Source organism: Zootoca vivipara, chromosome 1 (assembly GCF_963506605.1).
Source record: "Zootoca vivipara chromosome 1, rZooViv1.1, whole genome shotgun sequence".
In the NCBI taxonomy this organism is placed as follows: Eukaryota; Metazoa; Chordata; class Lepidosauria; order Squamata; family Lacertidae; genus Zootoca; species Zootoca vivipara.
This window is the reverse complement of record NC_083276.1, coordinates 47,533,696-47,541,049: the sequence shown is the minus strand read 5'-3', so window position 1 is coordinate 47,541,049 and position 7,354 is coordinate 47,533,696. Positions and strand designations below refer to the sequence as shown.

The window sequence follows — 7,354 nt, the reverse complement described above, 5'->3', positions numbered from 1 at the left end:
AGGTTTCTGTGTGACTGCAAAATCACTCTACTGTGAGCACCTAAGTGATTAGAATATGAAATGTATATAATCATTCCTTTTAAGCAAAGACCTACCACTTGGTCCATGATACTTAGTGAAGAAAAGCATTGGAGATTAGAACTCTTCTTTATGACATGTTGGTGTGACATGGCACTGGCGGTGCTTTTTATCTCTAATTTCAAGTAGCTGGAATGGAGAGATTACAGTGGTAAATTTCTAGTTCAGACTGGTCAGTTACCTACAAAACAGAACACAGCAGCTGCTAATCAACAAGATCAGGCCTCTAACAACTGCAAACACATTCACACATAATTTCATATTGGAGTAACTGGGCAACATTTTTCAGAACTTGAATAGCTGGATTTTAGTTGCAGCAAAGGGTATAGCACAAGAGTGTCAGTTCAGCAAAACAGATGGCCTGGAGTAAAGGTAATATTTCATTTAAACAGCCAAATACTTTTCTAAGAGTAAATTGCTTGGAGTGCAGGCTCCCATGGAAGTCTCTACCCAAATCCTACTGAAACGACTTCATGAAGGAACTGAGGGGATGTTCATCAAATGTGCAGATGATGCCAAACAGGGAGGGGTACCTAATGCAGCAGAAGACAGAATCGGGATTGGGCCCAGTCTTATTCAACATCTTTATCAATGACTTGGATGATGGGCTTGAGGGCATCCTGAGCAAGTTTGCAGACGACACCAAATTGGGAGGGGTGGCTAATACCCCAGAGGACAGGATCACACTTCAAAATGACCTTAACAGATTAGACAATTGGGCCAAAGCAAACAAGATGAATTTTAACAAGGAGAAATGTAAAGTACTACACTTGGGCAAAAAAAATGAAAGGCACAAATACAGGATGGGTGACACCTGGCTTGAGAGCAGTACATGTGAAAAGGATCTAGGAGTCTTGGTAGACCACAGACTTGACATGAGTCAGCAGTGTGATGAAGCAGCTAAAAAAGCCAATGCAATTCTGGGCTGCATCAATAGGAGTATAACATCTAGATCAAGGGAAGTAATGGTACCACTGTATTCTGCTCTGGTCAGACCTCACCTGGAGTACTGTGTCCAGTTCTGGGCACCACAGTTCAAGAAGGATACTGACAAGCTGGAACGTGTCCAGAAGAGGGCAACCAAAATGGTCAAAGGCCTGGAAACGATGCCTTATGAGGAACGGCTTAGGGAGCTGGGTATGTTTAGCCTGGAGAAGAGAAGGTTAAGGGGTGATATGATAGCCATGTTCAAATATATAAAAGGATGTCATATGGAGGAGGGAGAAAAGTTGTTTTCTGCTGCTCCAGAGAAGCAGACACGGAGCAATGGTTTCAAACTTCAAGAAAGAAGATTCCACCTAAACATTAGGAAGAACTTCCTGACAGTAAGAGCTGTTCGGCAGTGGAATTTGCTGCCAAGGAGTGTGGTGGAGTCTCCTTCTTTGGAGGTCTTTAAGCAGAGGCTTGACAGCCATGTGTCAAGAATGCTTTGATGGTGTTTCCTGCTTGGCAGGGGGTTGGACTGGATGGCCCTTGTGGTCTCTTCCAACTCTATGATTCTATGATTCTAAGATAACCTTAACAGATTGGAGAACTGAGCCCAACCTAGAAAAATGCATTTCAATAAAGGTAAATATAAGGTTCTGCACTTAGGCAGGGAGAACCAGCTGCACTAATAGAAGATGGGGGACACTGGCTTGCCAGAAGTATATGTGAAAATGATCTATGGATCATTGTAGACCACAAGCTTAATGTGAGTCAACAGTGTGATACAGCAACAAAAAAGACTAATGCCATTCTAGGCTGCATCAACAAAAATCAAGGGAAGTAATAGTACCTCTCTATTCTGCCTTAACCAGATCACACCTGGAGGACTGTGTCTAGTTCTGGGCACTACAATTTAAGAAGGACACTGACAACCTGGAACGTGTGCAGAGGAGGGCAATAAAGATGATCAAGGGTCTGGAAACCAAGCCTTATGAGGAACAGATGAGGGAGCTGGGTATGTCTGGCCTGGTAAAGAGGAGACTGAGAGGCAATGTGATAGCCATCTTCAAATATCTCAAGGACAGTCAAATGGAAGATGCAGCAAGCTTGTTTACTCCAGCTCTGGAGGGCAGGACTTGAACCAATGGCTTCCAGGTACAAGAAACTAAATATCTGGAAGAACTTTCTGATGGTAAGAGCTTCTTTTGACAGAGTGGCCGGGTAAACCCAGCCAGATGAGCGGGGTATAAATAATAAATTATTATTATTATTATTATTAGTAGTAGTAGTACAGTGGAATGGCCTCCCTTGGAAGGTGGTGGGCTCTCCATTGTGGGTTTTAAAGCAGGGGTTGGATGGCCATCTGTCATGGATGCTTTAGCTGAGATTCCCATATTGCATGAGATTGGACTGGATGACCCCTGGAAACCCTTCCAACCCTACAATTCTATTAGTTTATGAAATGACTGGAAACTACAAAAGAGCACATCTCCCTTTTGCTTGTGTCTCCCAGCTTTGCTGAGTGTAAAAAATATATCATGCCACATAGGGGCAAACAGTAGAATATTGAGTCCAAGTGAGTTTCTCTGGCCTTTATGAAGAGCTATAGATATAGCACTCAATTGCAGCACAGGCATCACAGACCAGAGGTCTTCTCCTGGTTCCTGTAGTACATTTCATAAGAAGAGCCCCAAGTCAGTGACCTAACTCAGCATCCTGTTTTCAGAGGGGCCAGCCCAGATACCAAGGGAAACCCACACGCAGGACCTGAGTACAACAGCACTTTCCCTACCTGCGACCATTCAGAGCTGTGCTGCCTCTGACAGCGGAGGCAGAAGATAGGCATTGTGGCCAGCAGCCAGCATTGGATTTAGGGCAGTGCGGGTGGTTTCCCCGCACAGGGTGCCAAAACGAAGGGGCGCAAAACTGAGAAGAGCCATAACTGAGAAGATCCATTTGGGGGTGCCAGATTTTGGCCCTGCTCAGGGCACGCATTACCAAAGATGACCAAAGCCCATGGGCGTAGCCAGGGGGGTGGCCGCTGCCCGCCATAATCAATAAAATTTCTAAAATCAATACAAATTTGAGTTTCTGCCGCCCCCTAACAAACACCTGCCCCCCCCCAAAATTCTGGCTACGCCCATGCCAAAGTCCACCCTCGCCAGTAGCCCTAGATAGCCTTATCCCCCCCCCCGGACTCCTAGCAGCAGGTGGGGAGATACCAGGTAACGCCTATATTTATCCCATACATCCCTGGTACAGTACACTATGAGAACAGGATACAGTATATGGATAGCAGGCAGCTCCGGGGCATGTTGGCAAAGGGAGGATTCGTATCTCTTCCCACATCGTCTCCAGTCACCACGCCGGATCTGACTGGCATACCGCAAGCCTTGGCATGGTTGACTCATAGGCGGGTCACTTCCAGGCCCATTCTCTGGCCTTGGGACTCCTGGGGATTCTGGGCCTCTTGCCGGTTGCCGGACGGAAGGAGCGCGCCGCCTGCAAATCTGCCGGGTAAATTATTCAAAGCAAGCGGATGCAGCTGACAAAGGACCCGAAGGAGAAGAAGTAACCCTTCGCGGACTGCGCCTCGCCAAGCCAATCCGGGCAGCGGCGGCAAACGAGGGGGCAGGAGCTGCGGGGGGCGCTTTCGGGCGGCGGAAGACAGCCGGGCTCCGCCCGCGAAGGAGACCCGGCGGCGGAGGCGCCCGGCCGCCTTCCCTCCCCGCGCCGCGCTCCTTCCTCTTGCGGGCGAGGCAGCGGAAGGGTTAAGCGAGGGGGAGGAGGCAGGAGAGGGAGCATGTGCAGTCGGGCCCCGCAGCCGCGCTATGGGTCCCTCTTCGCTGGCACATTGGATCTGCAGCTGCCGCGGTGGCGGCGGCACAAGCAGCAGCAGCCGGCGCAGCCGGAGAAGGAGGAAGAGCAGCCGGCGCCGCGACGCTTCCATGGAGGCGAGCGCGGAGAGGCGTAGCTGAGCCCAGCCCAGCCCAGCCGCGTCCCGGCCCGCCGCCAAGCACCTGCGACGGGGCCTCCTCGCCCACCTACCTCCCCGCTCCCAAGCAGCGCCGCTGCCGCCCGGGTAGGTGCATCCGCAGAGGCCTCTTCCTTCTCTTCCCGCAACTGGGGCGCTTGGGGGTGGCGGGGTGGCCGAGGGAGGAGACCCCACCGCCCGCCCGCCCGCCCGCCTCGGGGTTTCCGAGGGAACTCCGTCTCCGGGGAGTCCCTTGCGGATGGAGGCAGCGCCGGGGGGCGGGCGGGACGCAGCAGGAGAGCGCGGTGGTCGGGAGGCGCTGCTTGGTGCCGCAAGAGCCGCATCCTGGCGGGCTTCTCTCACGCGCCGAGTCCGGCTACCAGGGCGCTCGGCCGGCCCCGGACAGGCGGACACCTCCCTGCCTCGGCCGGGGATGCTGCCCACCCGGGGAAGGATGCGCAGCAGCCCGAAAGCGGGGTGGCCTGGGGGGCTAGTCGATATTGGCTCCGGGGCTGCGCTAGGCGCGCTTTCGGCTCGCAGGGGATCCCGAGTCCCGAGCGCGTCTTCTGCAGTCCAGGAAGGGACGGGGTGGGGGAAGGGAGGTGTCTCCCTGCTTAGACCCATCTAGGCTGTGTTGGAAAGGAGCTCCTCTCCAGCCCGGGGCATTATTGCGCTTCCCTACCTTGGCGTTGCATTTCCTCCTCTCCTCCTCTTCGCTCTCCGTCCTCCCCCAGCAGTCCTGTCCTCCTTGGTCGTGAGGGGCACTTAAACACAGTGCTATAGTTTTTGTTCATTACTCGGGCTCCCCCCACCCCCAATCGCGATTCTCCAGCGAACGACCGGGCTATATATTTTCTTCCCGACATGCTGTCCAGCTGTCAAGATGTGATCTTTTCTGTAGTTTAGGGAAGTTTTTAATGTTTGATGCTGTACTGTTTTTAATATTCGGTTGGAAGCCGCCCAGAGTGGCTGGGGAAACCCAGCCAGATGGGCGTGGTATAAATAATAAATTATTATTATTATTATTATTATTATTATTAAGTCCTTTTCTTGCCGTCTAACTACTATTCTTTATCGGTTTTTAATTGCAAAACGCTGTAAGCCTTTCCTTATGCTCACCATCCCGACTCTGTGAAGTGAGCAGCGTTAGCCCCATTTTACAGATATGGAAACTGAGGCTGAAAGAGGAAATGGAGCCCCTTCCAAGGCCAGCCAGTGAGAGAGAGAGAGAGCGGTGGATTTGGGACCAAATGATCTCCCAGATCCAAGCCTCACCTGGCTCTCAGTGAGGTTTATTCCCTGCTAGCCTCAGTATATTCCTACCATCTCCTCAGCCTACTTTTTGCTTCTGGTGACTAGGCTGGCTTGGTTGCCTTTGGAAACATTCGCCAGAGTCCACTTGTTGGCCTCTGAAGTGCCACGCCAAGTCACATGTTTGTTTTCCCCAGTTACAGACTGTATGTAGTGATTTCTCTGGAGTTTGTCATAGTTCTTTACTTTCTGGCTGTAGTTAAGGGCATCTACTATATCCATGGTAGACCTATCTTCTAGGTGTCACTACCTGGGTATTTAGGTAACAGACCTCTCTAGGTAGTAGAATGCTTCCTACTCAGCCAGAGACTGTCTGCATAGGGCTGGAGAACAGGAATTAACTACCGTTGGTGTGTGATATCTAAAACATTAGGTCTTGCTCATAAAACACATGTACATCACTTGATTTCTTTGCACTGGATCACTGTACAGCTGATGACTTGGACTCTACCCCATGAAAGATGGTAACCTCATACAGTGGTTACAGACTCCGCTAACCCAGAAATAGTACCTGGGGTTAAGAACTTTGCTTCAGGATGAGAACAGAAATCGTGCAGCAGCAGTGGGAGGCCCCATTAGCTAAAGCGGTACCTCAGGTTAAGAACAGTTTCAGGTTAAGAACGGACCTCCGGAGGTACCACTGTACATTTGTCAAGATGCCACAAGACTCACTGAGGGTTTTGATGCAACAGACTAAGGGCACAATCCGAAGGTTAGATCCAGGATCTAGTTGAGCTGAGCTAGGATCTCAGCTGGGAACTCAAACTCTATTTCAAAGGGCTTGTTTCCCCTTCTTCCAGGTTTAGGCTGGCTCAGCCAGCAACAGCCCTGCTGCTAAATGGAGTTTGGATCTGGAATATGTTATGACATCTTAATTTAAGTTGGCATAATTTATGCTGGTTTCCCATATTTAGGACTGCTCCCTTACATGCTTACTCTAGTGGAAGTTGTATTTTGAGATGATAAAAAGGGATAGGAACCTGCCTGTGGTGATTTCCTTATTTGTGATGAAACACAGTGGAAAGGGGTGAGCATGCTTATATTGAGCCCACCTACTTGAAATAGTAATATCGCATATGTTGTTCTCCCATCCCACCCAAATTTAGGACGCTTTTCCACATGAAACTGGTTCAGTTGATTTGACTAATTCAGGATAAACAAAAGGATGTATTCAGAAGCTGAATAGGATAGATGGAGGAAAAGTACATTGTTCGCTTGCTCCTCACTGAAAGAGGCCCCTGACCATCAGGTCCAGTCGTGTCCGACTCTGGGGTTGCGGCGCTCATCTCACTCTATAGGGTCATGTGGCCAGCATGACAAAGCTGCTTCTGGCGAACCAGAGCAGTGCACGGAAACGCCGTTTACCTTCCCGCCGGAGCTGTCCCTATTTATCTACTTGCACTTTGATGTGCTTTCAAACTGCTAGGTGGGCAGGAGCTGGGACCGAGCAACGGGAGCTCACCCCGTTGCAGGGATTCGAACCACCAACCTTCTGATCAGCAAGCCCTAGACTCTGTGGTTTAACCCACAGCACCACCTGGGTCCCCTTGGTCCTCACTTAATTATCTCTAAAGGAAAAAGTACATCATCTCGTATCCATAGCTAAATATGTACTAGTTGTCAACAAATGGGTATACTGTACTGGTCTGTGCTGCTCTGAAACCAACTATACTGTGTTGCCAGAAATAGCCAATGTTTTAAAAATAGTACCTATAATCTCTAGCATTCTGAGGACAAAAAGAGAACCTTGGGAAAACTCATGTATGGCTGACTGCCGGACTGTCATTTGAATGGAGGTGAATTTGCTAATATGAACAGCTGTTGGTGTTATTGAATTCTTGTGAACAATCAAGTTGACAAATGTCAGATAGCAGTAGATTTTCTCAGTACGGAAAAAATATAGTTAGATTGATGTGTACTCAATAATAAAAATTTTGTACCAGGATGGCCTAAGTTAGATCTTACCTACATAAATATAATCAGCACTGCAAATTAACTGTGTGAGTATATGTATGTATATGTGAGATCTCTCTCTCTCTCTCTCAAACACACACATATTGCATA

At 49.4% G+C, this 7,354-nt stretch overlaps 1 protein-coding gene across 3 annotated transcripts in view; it reads left to right on the top strand.

Moving 5' to 3' along the window:
- Positions 1–3,495: 3,495 nt before the first annotated feature.
- TMEM229B (transmembrane protein 229B) overlaps positions 3,496–7,354 on the top strand; it is a 43,590-nt gene continuing 39,731 nt past the window's right edge. For 2 of the 3 annotated variants that reach the window (XM_035113719.2, XM_060273915.1), the window contains exon 1: positions 3,496–4,087. The gene's annotated coding sequence lies outside the window, so the exon portion shown is untranslated. The remainder of the gene's footprint in view (positions 4,088–7,354) is intronic. The other variant, XM_035113694.2, reaches the window with a different exon arrangement.